Source organism: Nicotiana attenuata, unplaced genomic scaffold (assembly GCF_001879085.1).
Source record: "Nicotiana attenuata strain UT unplaced genomic scaffold, NIATTr2, whole genome shotgun sequence".
In the NCBI taxonomy this organism is placed as follows: domain Eukaryota; kingdom Viridiplantae; phylum Streptophyta; class Magnoliopsida; order Solanales; family Solanaceae; genus Nicotiana; species Nicotiana attenuata.
The window spans coordinates 69,378-85,707 of record NW_017672718.1 but is presented as its reverse complement, the minus strand read 5'-3'; the positions used below and the strand labels follow the sequence as shown (position 1 = coordinate 85,707).

Genomic DNA, 16,330 nt, shown 5'->3' with positions numbered 1-16,330 from the left:
TATATATATATATATATATATATATATATATATATATATATATATATATATATATATATATATATAAAGTGGTTCAGTCCCATCTTTGTACAGTTGTATTTCTATCAAAGATTTTGTTATACTTGTGGTTATCCGGGCCACGTTATGAGGGATTGTCCGACGAGAGGTGATGCAAGCATNACCTGGTCCCTCGATGATTGGCTATGTTAAGAAGGAAAGGTACAATGCTAAAAAGTGTTTTTCGGCGACATCTAACTCAAATCTATACTGTTACAGGTATACACATATGGCAGTCTCAGGACAAAAACAAGTAAGAGTGACATTGCACTTCTAGGAGTCCTTGCTCAAAATTTTCAAAAACAGTCACGGAACCTGGTTCCTGTGACTCAGGTTAGTAGTCTCTTCAATACTTATATGCCTTTTTAAGTTGTTGAAGTGTCATGTCATCAATTTGTTTCTGCCTTTCTCCTGCCTCTCCTCCTAACTTTTGAAGTTCAAAATGTTAAACCTTTTCTAAACTGAACCGTTGCCCAAAAAAAAGGAACTTCTCTATCTTACACCCAAATAAAACCGAGTCTTTTCTTCAAAACCAAAATCAATCTTGTCTCAAAGTAATTTTTCTTTCCAAATATACCAGAGCTGAACCCAACTCTCTCACTTTCCAAAAAAAAAAAAACTAACTCCATCAGAATCATAACCCCAAGAAGTCTTTGGTAGATTTTGATGGAAGTGTAACTGAAAGGGAACAAGGTAGATCTAATATTCTAGAGTGTGAGGCTGAAGTTGCGGTTGGATTCGTAGAAATGTTGAAGGATGGAGAAATTGGTGAATATGAGGACTGAATGAGGGACCTGATCCCTCAAGTCCTTCTCATGAAGTTAATTTTAGTGATGATCTTTTTCTTCTTGAGTTCTGTGTATAAACGAACTTTCGATCAGTAAAAAGGATTGATGAAAAGTAGGTTGATTGATGGTGAAGTGGTGTGAGCTACTGATGTGATTAGAGAATGAAATGAAATCTTTTCCTATGAGAAAGAATTTTTTTAAAAAAAAAAGGAAAGTTAGCCGAGAAAGATGCAGCAGATGATAAGGGTAAACAGATTGAGAAGAAGAAGAGGGAGACATGGTTGCTCAGGGATAGAAAGGGTAGTGTAAGTGAGGAACCTGGTTCCTTATAGAAGCAAAAGATTAAGCCATTAGGTTTGGAGGGAGAAGACGTTGAAGTCTCAAAAGGTGCTGTAAGGCAGAGTGTTGACTCTAATATTGTTGAAAAATGGAGGAACTTCTCAACATTGTTGAGTTCCAAATATAGAATCACCTCTTTGTTCCTCCAAGTCCCAATGTTTCTGAAGAAGAAGTAAAAACTTCTATGTTTTACGTGATACTATAATGCTATATGTGCATGGGACTGAGTCTGTTCTTGATGAGACGAAACTTGGGGAGATTCTTGGTGATCTGATTAATGGTTCAACCTACTCAGATAGGTTGAGAACCTGGTCCTCAAGGACCCTTGGCAGAATAGAATTCTAAGTTGAAGGGTGAAAACGAAAGATTGAGGAAACAGGTGGAGGAACTGAGAAAGCAAATGATCATTGATCAAAGGGGAGTAAATGAACGAATGGACAAGCTCATCAAAGCCTTAGCCTCTTACTTTTATTCATACCCAGTGATCCATGTCCTTCACTCCTTCCCAATTCCCTTGAATTCTTACCTTCTTTTGATCCCTATATTTGATGACATTGGTACTTCAGTTGTTTAAATTGTCATATTCTGTATTGTTGAAGCTACTATGCTTTTATCATAATTACTCCACTATGTGCCATCACTCTATTTTGGGCACTGACATTCACTTATTGTTCTTGTTATTGTTTATGCTGTGTTGCCCAAGTGGCCTGAGTTAATGTTGCTGAATTCTTCTTGGTGGTACTTCTTCTGTTATTCTTTTCGATGATGCCAAAAGGGGGAAGTAATATAGGTGTCCACATAGGGGAGGAACAGAATCGAATTGATATGTGTGTTGTTCATGAAAGATGGCTCTGCTTCGCAGGGGGAATGTGTTCCTGATGGCTCTGCTTCGCAGGGGGAACGTGCTGAAAACAAGTTGATTATAGGTCTGATCTGCAGGGAAACATGTGAGGAATCTCGTTTTGAAGAGGAATAATAATTTTAGGTCTGTCATCATCAAAAAGGGGAAAATTGATCTAAGTTACTCTATGTCATGTTTTGATGATGACAAACGTTCTCAACATACTAGGTACGGACCGGATGTGATCAGTGCAGATAAGGAACCTGATTCTCAGGGGGAATAATTTTGGGTTTGTCATTCATCAAAAAGGGGGAAATTGATAAGCTATGGTACTTTGAGTTTTGATGATTTGCCAAACAGTCTTGAGGAACCAGTTGTGATCAGTTCCTTAGGTTCGGTTCTCGTGAGGAATATGGCTGATTCGTAGGGGGAACAATGTGGAGATCTGGTTCTCAGGGGGAATATCAATTCTAAGTTTTTCGTCATCAAAAAGGGGGAAATTGATAGGCTATAAGTATCTTGGGCATAGGTACTTTACTTTATGTTTTGATGATCTAACAAACTTACCATCCAGAACCAGATACGGAACCTGTTATACATCTACAAGACCTTGAGATCACAAAACTCCAGATTGGGATCCAGCGTAGGATATAACACAACTCTTCAGAGTGGAAGGAACAACTGAGGAAACAGGTCCCTACCAGTTCCCGAGGAGACTGTATGAAGTCAACTCTCCAGCATGAATGTTACTACCTGCACACGCTACTGCACAGGAACAGTGCAGCAGTCAAATTTCTATGGAAGGCTTTTTACCTACCCTGCTTACCTCACTGTAAGTGATGTCACACAAGTATAAATACCATCAAGGAAGGTAAAACAACTTACTTCATGAGAGAACCATATAATGGACCTGAAGCTAGCCTGGTCTAATCATTCAGGTTAATCGACTAAAGATAATCTAGGTAGTGTGCTTTAGGTTCACGAACCAGATTAGGAACCTGATATCTTAGTGTTCCCCTGACAGAAGTATAAGTCAACAGTACAACTGGAAAGCAACTGCAAAAAGTGACTGCCTGCAACTACACGTAACAGTTCTGTAGATAGTGCATCAGTCACTTCCCATTGAGATTGGACATCACCATTATGAATTGACATCACTAAGGTAATGTCTTGTATAGTATAAACGTCATGCAAGGTACAAGATTCTGGTTCAACACTTGCAAAATTAGAAAAGGAAAATATTCTCTCAAGTGTTCAAGAACCTCCCTCAAGAACAAAGCTACTTCAACCTCAAGGACCTGATCCAAGATCGAAGACATCTTAAGTCGTTAGGTTGTTGAGTCTTTGTTATGTGTTCTTCATTGTAATTCCTAGTTTGCTTTCTTAGAAGCGTTGCCTTAGGAACAAACCAAACTTCCTAAACTTCTAAGTTTATGTTGTGACTAGGGATAGTCATAAGCAAAAGCCTTTGTGACCGTAGTGTGACAAAGTGGCTTGTGGTGAAAACATCACAAGTTAGTTAAAAGCCTTTGTAACCGTAGTGTGACATAGTGGCTTGTGGTTGAAATACCACAAGTTAGTCAAATTCTTTGTAAATAGGATAGTTATAGAGTGGCTTGTGATGAGAGCATCACAAGTTAGTTGAAGTCTTTGTAATAAGGGTCATTGTAAAGTGGCTTGTAATAGGGAGATTGCAAGTTAGTGAAGTTAAAAGCCTACAGGCGCAGGTCGTGGTTTTTTGATCCCCTTGTGTGGGGTATTTCCACGTAAAAATCCCCGGCCTTATTTACATATAGCATTTGCAGCAGAACCTCATAAAAGACCAAGTACTCTACTAATCGGTGGTCTCACACAAACTTAGCATTGTACCAAACTGATATAGGACCAGATCGCTATACAGTTTGGTTCATCAGTACTTTCAGAGGAAACACATAGAGAACCCGATTCTCTATACAATCTGGTGGACGCACAGTTTCTAACAAGCTTGTTTGTCATCATCAGTACGCCCCACTGGGCAAGGTTCACAAGCACCAATGAGTCGTGGTAGAGGCAGAGGTGGAGCATCTAGCTCGAGCGGTCCTCAGAACCGCATTTATGCGTTGGTAGGACGACAGGATCAGGAATCATTGCCTGATGTGGTTACAGGTATATTATCAGTCTCCTTGTATGATGTATATGCAATGATTGACCCAGGTTCCACCTTATCACATGTTACTCCGTTGGTTGTTAGTAAGTTTTGAATAAAACCTACACGCGTTGGGGACTCTGTGATAGCTAAGCGAGTATATAGGGGTTGTATAATAGTAGTTCATAGTCGATCTACCATAGCGGACCTAATTGAGTTAGATATGGTTGAATTTGATGTTATAATGGGTATGGATTGGTTGGCTTTTTGTCATGCCAACGTTGATTGTAGATCAAAGATAGTCCGATTTCAATTTTCAGGGGAGCCTGTTTTGGAGTGGGAAGGTAATACGGCGTCGTCGGAAGGTAGATTTATTTCTTATCTCAAGGCAAGGAAAATGATCGGAAAGTGCTGTATTTAGCACTTAGTTCGGGTTCAGGATGTGGAAGTAAAGTCACCAACCATTCAGTCCATCCCTGTGGTTAATAAGTTTCCCGATGTTTTACCCGATGAGCTTCCGGGCCTTCCACTAGAGTAAGAAATTGAGTTTGCTATTGACCTACTACCAGATACTCATCCAATATCTATTCCTCCATATAGAATGCCCCCCGCAGAGCTGAAAGAGTTAAAAGAACAACTATAGGACTTACTTGATCAGCAAGAGTTGGCGTGCTCCACTTGATCTGGAGCTGCTTTTGATTTTGGTACGATATGCTTATATATATACATGGGTATGACGTGGCCCAGTCCCGTCTTTGTACAGTTGTATTTCTATTAGAGGTTTGTAGATAATTATGTATATTTGGATAGTATGTGGTAAAGGTGGCACAATAGTTAAAAGAAAATAGTTATCCACCCATATTATCCATCAAAAAATGGGTTGGATAATGAACTATTTAAAAACGGATCGAATATGGATAAAGAACCTTAATATCCACTTAGAAAATGGTTAACCAAATGGATAACCAATGGATAGCTAATGTGTTTAACTTTTACATTTGTAAAGCCTCAAATTGGAGTTCCTCAAGTTTGAAAGACTAGAAATTCTCTCATAAGTGATCATATTAGAGAAGCCATGGATAATATGGATCCGGATAAACCCGTTTTTATCCGTCTTAAATATGGGTCGGGTCGGATAATGTATCCGTTTTTTAAAATTACCCATTTTGATCCGCTCATATCCGACCCGACCCCGCCTATTTGCCACCCCTAGTATTTGGCCTTGTCGGCTTTCAGTTTTGAGTATATAGTTGTTTATAGCAGCCTTGCCGGCTCGCCCACTGTATTCTACATGTATATGTACATATGCCTTTTTGGCAAGTATCCTTCATGTATGTTATTCTCGTAATTCAGCAGACGTCATTTAGGTTTATATCTTAGACGCATGCTTAGGGGTGTTCGACAGGTAGGACTCAGGCACCCGTCGCGGCCCATTGGTTAGGGTCGTGACATTTGAGATGAGATTGTTTTTTGAAATATGATAAGAAAAATCATATTTTGGAATATGAACAATGAAATCAAAGTTACTACCGAAACACTTTTTAATTTTTATTTATATCATATTAGAATGAGTATGGTAAAATAAATATTAAACTCAAACAAGCTAATAAAATCTAGATGACATTGTAATAAATTAGGTATTGAATATTATAATTGCAAAACTAAAGAATAAATAGAGAAATTAAATAAAAATTTAGATTTTTTATCATAGAAAAAAGGGTAAAACTTAATCAAATTTGGGATGAGAAAGTTTTTTTTTATATTACGATAAGGAGTGTCATAATATGGATATGTCCACGTAACTCAAGTCTAATAGATAAAATCAAAAACTAAAATATTGAATAATAAAAATAAATTAGAGATAATATGAGGATATTTATAAATCACAAGTTTAGAAAATAAAGTAAATTAGAATACTTAATATATTATTAACAAATTTAAATAATTTGAATTTTTTGAGCAATATTTTCAAGACAAAATAAATATTTATCCATATAATATTAAAGAATAGTAGTTGATAATGATATTAAATAAAATTACAAGTTAATGAGCCACATAAAACGTAATAAGACTATATATTAGATAATAAAAAATAGCAAAATTAAAGAGAATTATTAAAAATTTACTATTAGAAATGAAAGCGTAAGACTATTTGAATTTGAGATTAGAAAATACTTAAAATTATGATAAGAATACTCAAACTATAGAATATAGATATAGTTTAACTTATTATGTAGTAATTTTAATAAAAAATTAAACTTTCATATTAAATACAAACGGAAAGAAGAATTCAATTTATTTTAATTTTTGAAAATAATATAGAAATAATTATTATTATAATTATAAGTAGAAATTATTGACATAATAGATATAATGTGATTCTATCCACGATTTAAATTCATTTGATAAAATTAAATAAATAAATAATACTCAAAAATATTAGTGATAAATTAATTTGATTACTATATGATGTGTATCATTTGATTTTGTATAGATTTGCTATAATTTTGTACACTACAACAAATAATAAAATAACAACTAATATTTCTCATAATAATATGATATATTAGATCCTAATATTATAAGATTAATATTATGTCAAATTATCCACGCATCGTGCGGATTCTAACACTAGTAATTTGAAAATGATCTTCAAAGTTTTGCCTTAAATTGTTTTTAGCCTTATCTTCTAAGTCAAAATTTCTTCTTGCACAAGAAATAAACATAGCTGGTTGTTTGAAACTTTGTGGTGTGTTGTGGCACGGGCAGTAAATATGGCTATGATTGTTGTATATGAAGATTCTGATAAATAAGTTTATTAAGCAGATAGCATTAAACAGGCCTTCTTAGCTCAGTGGTAGAGCGCGTGGCTTTTAACCACGTGTTCGTGGGTTCGATCCCCACAGACGGCGTAGACTTGATCAAATCATACGTTATGGTCCAATATTATTTTTTGTTTGAAAACTTGACCTTATTACCATTCTAGAACATCTTCCGAGATGTTAGAACTGTTATATAATGCTCATAGGTATAGGGTCGATGACCACCTCTTCCAAAATATATTGTAAGTTTCTCTCATAAAAAAAATTATGCACATCTATTTTTAGAAAGAACACTATTTTTCTTTAGGTAGGTAACTCTTTTGAGTGAGGTTAATCCAAGGCCTAAAACTGTTTATTGGCAAGATGGAAGCATTTTTCACCCAACCCTTACGGCTTGCGCATTCGAGGAAGAGGCTGGAATAAAAAAAGACCAGATTTAACACATACGAGTATAATTCTTTGTAGAGCGAAGTCGGTCCTATAGTACGTATATTTAAACCTCACCATTTTACGGATTCACTGCATTCAAAAAATTAAAGAAAAAGAAAAAATGTAGTAGTTGTTAATTTAGGAAAAAAATTCGGCTGAAAGAGATTGTTGTATGCATCTCTTCGCCTTTCTTGCACTCCCATGCGCCTAAAAATGGTTGTAGTTACATGCCCTACCGTTTCAGCCGCAAGGGATCTAGAATGAATGTATTAAATTGTCAAAGTCTTGGAGGATAATGAAGATAAATGATAGCTTAGCTGTACACCTAATAAAATTAGCCAAATCTATGTGGGTTTGAGGTATTATGCCTCTCTAAATTTCTGATGGGTATTTTCATCCTCTTAAAATTGGTCTAAAATTTGTTGATAGTATCGATAGCGTTCAACAATCAAAACAAATGCCGAACAAATAGTGCCCTCAAGGGGCCGAGTTAAGGAAGAAAACATGAAAGAAGATCAAATAAAATCCTCTTAAACGCTCTGATTTGATTTTACTAACTTCCAGTTGCTCTCAACTGTTTAGAATTTTTTTATTTGTCATACTTTTTCAAATGTGTAATTCGAATCCATGACATTGTGGCTAAAATGTTGATCTTCAAAAATCATTCAATCAATCCGAACTAGAGGAGTTTTGATGATATTTTTCTTTTTTATCAACAATCCTAACAAATCAATTGACATTCTCATCCCGTTTGGATGAGCTTATTTTAAGTGCTTTTAAGCATAAGTCATAAGTTAGGAATTTTAGCTTTTGACTTTTGGTCTTTTTTTGTTTTGTTTTGTTTTTTTTTTGTTGTTGTCATTTTAAGGGCGATGTGCACAAATAGCCACTAACAGCTCCTGTCTTTATTTTAAAGCCAGTGTTTTAAATGTCTTTAGTCTTTAGCCACTGGTTTAATAAACTTTAACTGCCCGGACGAAAATACCCTTCTGCTCATGTCCTTAACTTCAGGACTTCAGGACTACATGTCCTTAACTTTTGAACTTGAAACTCTAAGTTGAGGACTTCAAGACTACATGTCCTTAACTTTTTAACCTGTAACTCTAAGTTCAGGACTACATGTCCTTAACTTTTGAACTTGGAACTCTAACTTCAAGACTAAGCGTCCTTAACTTTTGAACTTGTAGGTCAAAGTTAAAGACCTATTGTCCTTAACTTTTGAACTTGTAACTGTAAGTTAAGTACTGCTTGTCCTTAACTTTTGAACGTGTAATTGTAAGTTAAGGACTCTGTCCTTAACTTTTGAACTTGGAAATCAATGTTAAGGACCTATTGTCCTTAACGTTTGAACTTGTAACTGTAAGTTAAGGACTGCTTGTCCTTAACTTTTGAACGTGTAACTGTAAGTTAAGGACTGTCTGTCCTTAACTTTTGAACTTGAAAATCAAAGTTAAGGACCTATTGTCCTTAACTTTTGAACTTGTAACTGTATGTTAAGGACTGCTTGTCCTTAACTTTTGAATGTGTAACTGTAAGTTAAGGACTGTATGTCCTTAACTTTTGAACTTGGAAATCAAAGTTAAGGACCTATTGTCCTTAACTTTTGAACTTGTAACTGTAAGTTAAGGACTACCTGTCCTTAATTTTTCTGTCTTTTTTTTTTCCGCCTTCCCTGTCTTTTTCTTTGTTAATATCTTATGTTCTTGCTTTATATCTTATTTAATTTTTGTTTAGAATTAATTGTAAGGGTAAAACCGTATAAATTCTCTAACCAAAAGCTAAAGGAATTGGGTTTGGAGTTTACACCAGTGAAACAGTGCTTATATGAAACGGTGAAGAGTCTACAAGAGAAAGGTCACCTTCCAATTCCTACTCAAAAGGATGAGATTATTTGAATTCAGTCTTAGCAATTCAGATTATTTGCATTAAACCAGTTGGTACCGGTTGATATTTTTGGAGTATGTGATCGAGCAGGATTTTGAAATATTGATAGAGGGTTTGGGAAGGAGAAGAGATAGAAGAAAGGGTAACAGAGTCTTTTTATATTAATTTTAATAGACTAGTGGCTACTATTGCTAAGCATTGAAAATGCTGGATAAAAAGTAAATACCACTTTTAAAGTGGCTACCCCACACAATTTTTACTCATTTTAACTTAGAAATACACTACTAGAAATTGGAGCTATGGCAACGCTTTTTATCGCTACGGATCAGTAACCGTTGCTATAGATGGTGTATTGTTACGGTTTGAACCGTTACAACAAAATAGTGGAACTACCGGGACACTTAGGAACCGAACCGTAGCAATAGTCTTAAAACCGTTCCTATAGAGGTATCTCTGGCAATGATTTTTATAACCGTAGCAATAAAGCAATCTATTGTAACGGTTATGTCTATTGTTACGGTCATTAATTCCCTCCTTATTTTTCAGCAAAATTTTCTATACCCGCTAAAATTAAATGGGCCCACAATATGATTTTCAATCTTTAATTTTTCGCTTTTATATCTAATAAAATACTAAATCCCTAATTTTAGTTTTATCGGAAATAACGAGGAGATACAGAGAGGCGATTTCGGACTCCATCTTCTCCAGGCAATTTCGGACTCGATCCAAGCATCCATCAACACTTTCTCTAAATCTGAAAATCGTTAATTGGAAGGCTTAATTTCGGACTCCAGGCTCAACAACAGAGGCGGTGTACTAATTAATCCTTTAGAGTTTCTCCAATCGGTAAACAACTCTCTCCTTTCGAGTTTTGATTTCTAATTTCTTGCTCTTTTTTGCAATTAAGTATGCATAATGGCCATCGCAAATCTAGTTTGATGTCTTAACTCGTGTGGGTCTTGAATGCTTTTTTTAGCAGCTTTTTTAATTTCTTTTTGTTTAAATTTCTGGGTTATTTTTTTGTGTTTTTGTTTAAATTTTTGGGTTGGTTGCTCGTGGGTTGGTTTTTTGTGTTTTTGTTTAAATTTTGGTGTTTCTGTAAGCAAGTGACGAACCTGGTTTTTGCTTTTTATCTCGCTTCTGAAATTATTTTTCAGGTTCCTCTCTCTTAAGCTCTTTCACTTCTGATAGTTCATATGTTAATGACACTTTAGACTCTATTTAGTAAAATGCAATCATGTTCTTAGACTTTCTTCTTTTAAAAGTCTATTTGTGAAGTGCTATATCTCTATTCTAGTCTCAGAAGTACGAGGGATGGGAATATGATATTTCATCTAGTGTTCATTCACATAAGAATAAGCATTAGTCACTTTGTTAATAGTTTATGTTGAAATACTTCAAATAATTGGGCTCAGAAATTAAACTAAGTGTTATTTTTTAAAAGAGAATTATTCGTATTAAGGAATATTTAATTAGTTGCAAGGTCATTATTGCTTATTTGTTTTAGAAAAGGAAAAGAATGCCTCCAAGGAAGAAGACAACGAAGCTAGTGAAGTTAGTGTTGTGGGCCAAGTGGTTGATCGAGATCATTTATAATCTACTTCAGTATAATGTAACCTATGAAAACTTACAATGACAGTGTTTTCGTGATAAACATCGTAAAAATTTTAATTTAGAAGTGACTCTTGATGACCTTCAAGAGATGTTGGAAGTCGAACTATATTCGACAAAAAGATTTATGCAACTTCTAAAGAGGAAATGCTGTAAATGGGACAGTGATCGTATTACAATCACATATCCTGGGCAGAATACTAAGTAAGTATCTGATGCTCTTTCATTTTGATAGTGAATGAAAAGGGCTTGTTGTTTGAATGGATGATATAAGCCGCGTGCAACTGAAATGACAGGGAAGCTGATTCTTTCTCCAATTTCTTTAGTAGTAACAACTATACCTAATATAAGGGAAGCATAACTGAAAGGGATATGCCCATAGATTACACAACGCAGACTTAGAAACATGTAAAAAATAGGAAGTGGACTCATCAAGCTACTCTCTTAAGAAAAGAAAAAAAATACAAACTGGAAAATTACATAGAACAACAGAAATATTTTAGCAGTAGGCCGGCACTGCTTTGTTTCTTTCTTCATGGGTATCTCTCTATTTGTGTAAGTCCTACTTTACATATGTATATAAAAAAGGTGAAAAATTTTAGTTGCAATCTTGATGTTTATATCTGTAGTATTTTTTAGATGTAATAAATACATATGGGTTTGTTCTATATGTGTGTTAATTACATGCTTTATGTATGTATAATGCCATAAGCTTTCTCATACTATCATATTCTTGCGACGTCTCTTATTGGTTACATTAATTGATTATTTGTTCTACTAGACATTTTAAACATCTTTTGAGATGTAATATCTTATTCTAATAGAAGTTCCCTGAAAAGCAATTATATGTCATCAATTTTTGTCTAACGCTTTGTATCGTGACTAACCCAGGCGGTTGTGACTTCAGCTGGGCTTTACTATTGGAGTGCTTCAGCTGGGCTTTACTATTGGAGTGCTAAATTATCTGGAACTTACTTCGGCCCGTTTGCTTCTTGGATTACTGGGACTAGGGGTGAGCAATGACTTGTTAGTATCAAATTTTGGTCATATTCTTGTGTTCATTAACATTGTTTTTGGTTGTGCAGGAATCCTTGCTGATATTTGTTGATACCTGCTGCAATTCAGCCATTGTCTGATGACTCTACCACTCTTCTTTTTAGCTGATTCATTCATCTCTTTTTGGCATATCATTTCTGCCATCTTGGAAAATTCCATTTGGCATTTTGATTTAAAATATTATCATGTTGTTCTCACAAATAATATTGACATACCTTGCACTTACTATAAGGTTACTGCAGCCCATGTATTTTCATTAATTGCTTTGAACTCTTCTTCTCTGCCTTGTTTTCCTCTATGTTCTTGGTCGTCTCCTTGTTTCACACTTACTGATTTACTCACTGAAAGTGACAATCAGTAGAGAGATGGAATAAGGGTATAAATAAAAGTGAGAACAGTTGTAAATATAATGTGATTTATAAGCAGAAACTTTACAACCCCTAATCAAACCACCCTATTACCTCTCTACTGGTAACACAGGGAAATGTTATCTATCCAAATTTTTTTTTACAGATAGAAAAGAAAATAATGGTTGACCATGACTTGAAGAAAAATGGGATTCTTGTAGTATAGCACTTCAATACTACAAGGAGATATTATTAGATGCCCGCATGCATGAGAAAGGGGATTACATGCCTTATTCACTGTCGTGAAATGCATTAGATATTAGATATGATTTGCCTGTTAATTCTGTATTAATCTGTTTGACTCTAATTAGCAGCCTGCATATGTAGAGTGACAGACTGATTGAGCCTTTCAGGACTATTTGACCCTTTTTGTGTATATGTTTCTGTATTACTGGAGCAAATTATAATTGCAGTAGATATGTTTCTGACACTTGGATATCAATTTTACTGCATTGCACTACTACCAGTAGAAGACACTCCAAACGGGTCAAAAGAATTAACAGGGATTCTCTAAGGTGTCATTGCAGAATTTGCCAATTCTTGTTTAAACTTGAGCTCAGGTGTGCTTTTACCAATCAGTGCCAACTTTATCTCATGGCTGGTTTTTGTTTATTGTTTTGCTCTTCTTTTATTTAGATCTCTGGATATTTTGTTTAATTAAGTTATACTTCAGTTAGGACCTATAATAAGAACTTAATGAATCAATGCCTTATAATTAAGTCTTTTCAGATTGGAGATTTAATTTAATTTTTTTGATACAGTATATAAATATACATAATGTCATGCGAGAATTATATGATTCCTACATGTCTGTCATGTTAGCTTAAATAAAAATCATGTATTGAGTTTTATTGGTATATTATGCTAGTACACTTATCTATATTCCCAATTGTTGGCTTAATGTAACGTGTTTACCTTGTCAAATCAGAGAAAATATCTTTCACCTACTAGGCCTGCTCTTAACTATGCTGAAGCATTTATTAAAAGTGTCTGTGAATTGTCTTTATGATAGCAATACCCATTCTTATGCAATTTGATTCTATTAGATCCTTTGTTCCATGGATAAGAAAATGGTAGCAGATTATTTAACTGGTTTTATAGCAATTAATTAGTTGATCTTGTATTTTCCACGTCAGGATTACTATAGAAAGTCTCATGTCTTTAACCTGATAGACAATGGTTTAAGTTTCTCTCTTTCAACTGCTTTGTGTTCTTTCACTGGAATCTTTGCATTTGAATTGGGTTAGCAGATTCATAGATGTGTTATTCCAAAAGCTCATGATTGGGTTAGCAGATTCATATACATTTTTAGAGGTAAAGGCAGTTGGTGCGCCCACACCTGACTTCTCCTCGCATGTCCACCTCTAGCCAAATGTATGCTTTTTCTGCTCATGGTTGTTTTTACTGCTTTTTCTGTAGAAATTTATGGAAGATGAATTGTTACTTGGAGAGAAATTTCAAAGAAGAGTCCTTGTTATTTTGGCTTTCACACCCTAATCTGCCAAAAAAAAAATCTTTTGATCGTAATATAGAGCGGCTATTGTCCAAACTTAAGGTGAAATGGATAGTCATAAGTGTGCGAAATAAGGCGTTACCTCTGTTTTGGAGTCTACTGTTTTCTTCAAATGGAAATGCATTTTAATCCAACTTAATATATCATCTGTAAAGGCTTCAAGTCAAATTTTCTCTTGTTAACATTAAATGTTTCCTTTTCTTTGTTTGCTCCACGTTGTTTTGACACAAAAGTAACTTGTTCCAGGTACACGTGAGACTTGACTAAATTGTGCAAGCCAAAATGTTCTGTTTCTAGTGTAAATGCAGTGTGTTCAGGAGATGAGGTATGGATTTCTGTCATTGTCCAAATCACACAAGTAATTTCATATTCTGCTTGACACTTCCGACTTGTCCAGATTGCAGGAAGCCCGTACTTAATGGACTCTATTCCCAGCAGCAGTGATAAGAAAACTTTGAAGAGGTGGTTTTTCATTGACAAAAGGGTCGGTTAAAAGATTCGGTACTCTTATACATCCAATAGTAAGAAGTCCCAACTGCATAGCTGTCAATCACAAAGTCAATATCAGCCAAATCCATATTGTTTCAATGGACTTGAATTCGACAAACGCCTCTCCAGTTCTAACGGATCCTTCGCCATTGAACAAGTCTAGATTGGGGATCCATTCTAGTTTGTTGCCTTACTCACAATCTGGGCCCTCATTCTCCACTAGCGTGCTAACAATTCCTAGAAAGAAGCCAGCGAAGCTTGATGATGTTCGATCCAACGGTTAGCTCGACGCAATGATGTCTTCTTCACCTCATAGGAAGAAGATTCTGAAGGAAGTAAACATTGGTGTTTCTTCCGATGATGCTGATGTTACTTACCTCTCTTGGGAGGTATGTTAAGACTTTCACCAAATTCACACCGGTCCATTAGTTTTGATGCAACGAATTCTATGTCTTTACATAATAATAATCAAGCTTCTTTCTTTGTCCAGATCAAGTATCCATCAGCTCTCAACTCCTTTCAGCAAATTATGAGGCAAGCAAGGAATAAACAGATAGTCATCTTCTTAGATTATGATGGGACTCTTTCTCCTATTGTTGATGACCCTGACCGTGCTTTTATATCCAATGAGGTAAATTCAAATCTCATATGAAACTAAGATGCTTATCTGTAGATATTCACACAAAATATTATATTCTGCAGATGCGCTCTGCTGTCAGGAATGTTGCAAAGTATTTCCCAACAGCCATCATCAGTGGAAGAAGACGTGACAAGGTAACTTTATTGGTAATTTTATTAATGTTGATACCGTGTACTTNTGAGTTTTAAGTCCCGGCATGGCTGTGATCTAACATGCCTAAGTGTCATTAATGAATGATGATGCTGAATTATGGTGAAGATGACTGGGCATGTGAGTTTCTACTTGTTGAACAAGTTGGTTATGGAGGACCTGGTTCATACGCTGAAGCAGTCAACACTGCTTGCTACTTGATTAACAAATGCATGATCAGGTCCCTCCTCAAGAAGTCTCTCTATGAACTGCTCAATGGGAGAAAAGCCAAGTTGACCTACCCGAGAGCCTTTGGATGCAAATGTTTTATTCTCAACAATGATGGAAAAAGGGTCACAAAACCAAGCAGATGGAGATGGAGAATTCACAAATGCTCCTGGTAAAGCTATAGATATGGACCAATGGAAAATACTGATTTGATGAGTCAAGCAAGCAGAAGGATGAACGAGAAGCATTAGAATCTCCAAAATGGCACAGAGGAACCTGGTCCCTCGATGATTGGCTATGTTAAGAAGGAAAGGTACAATGCTAAAAAGTGTTTTTCGGCGACATCTAACTCAAATCTATACTGTTACAGGTACACACATATGGCAGTCGCAGGACAAAAACAAGTAAGAGTGACATTGCACTTCTAGGAGTCCCTGCTCAAAATTTTCAAAAACAGTCACGGAACCTCGTTCCTGTGACTCAGGTTAGTAGTCTCTTCAATACTTATATGCCTTTTTAAGTTGCTGAAGTGTCATGTCATCAATTTGTTTCTGCCTTTCTCCTGCCTCTCCTCCTAACTTTTGAAGTCCAAAATGTTAAACCTTTTCTAAACTGAGTCGTTGCCCCAAAAAAGGAACTTCTCTATCTTACACCCAAATAAAACCGAGTCTTTTCTTCAAAACCAGAATCAACCTTGTCTCAAAGTAATCCTTCTTTCCAAATATTCCAGAGTTGAACCCAACTCTCTCACTTTTCAAAAAAAAACTCACTCCATCAGAATCATAACCCCAAGAAGTCTTTGGTAGATTTTGATGGAAGTGTAACTGAAAGGGAACAGGGTAGATCTAATATTCTAGAGCGTGAGGCTGAAGTTGTGGTTGGATTCATAGAAATGTTGAAGAATGGAGAAATTGGTGAATATGAGGACCGAATGAGGGACCTGATCCCTCAAGTCCTTCTCATGAAGTTAAT

General features: G+C 35.5%; 1 long non-coding RNA gene and 1 other non-coding gene across 8 annotated transcripts; both read left to right on the top strand.

The window, feature by feature from the left end:
- Nucleotides 1-6,990: 6,990 nt before the first annotated feature.
- Nucleotides 6,991-7,062, top strand: TRNAK-UUU. Its single transcript has one exon. It is a non-coding gene; the product is annotated as a tRNA-Lys (tRNA).
- Nucleotides 7,063-9,922: 2,860 nt separating this feature from the next.
- On the top strand, nucleotides 9,923-15,136 carry LOC109214256. Of its 7 annotated transcripts, none has more exons than XR_002066146.1 (7): nucleotides 9,923-10,131; nucleotides 11,788-11,908; nucleotides 11,982-12,026; nucleotides 12,827-14,197; nucleotides 14,270-14,750; nucleotides 14,852-14,992; nucleotides 15,064-15,136. It is a non-coding gene; the product is annotated as an uncharacterized LOC109214256 (long non-coding RNA). The 7 variants fall into 7 exon arrangements; XR_002066143.1 differs by having other exon boundaries at nucleotides 11,982-12,919; nucleotides 13,610-14,197; XR_002066141.1 differs by having other exon boundaries at nucleotides 11,982-13,733; nucleotides 14,119-14,197.
- Nucleotides 15,137-16,330: the final 1,194 nt, after the last annotated feature.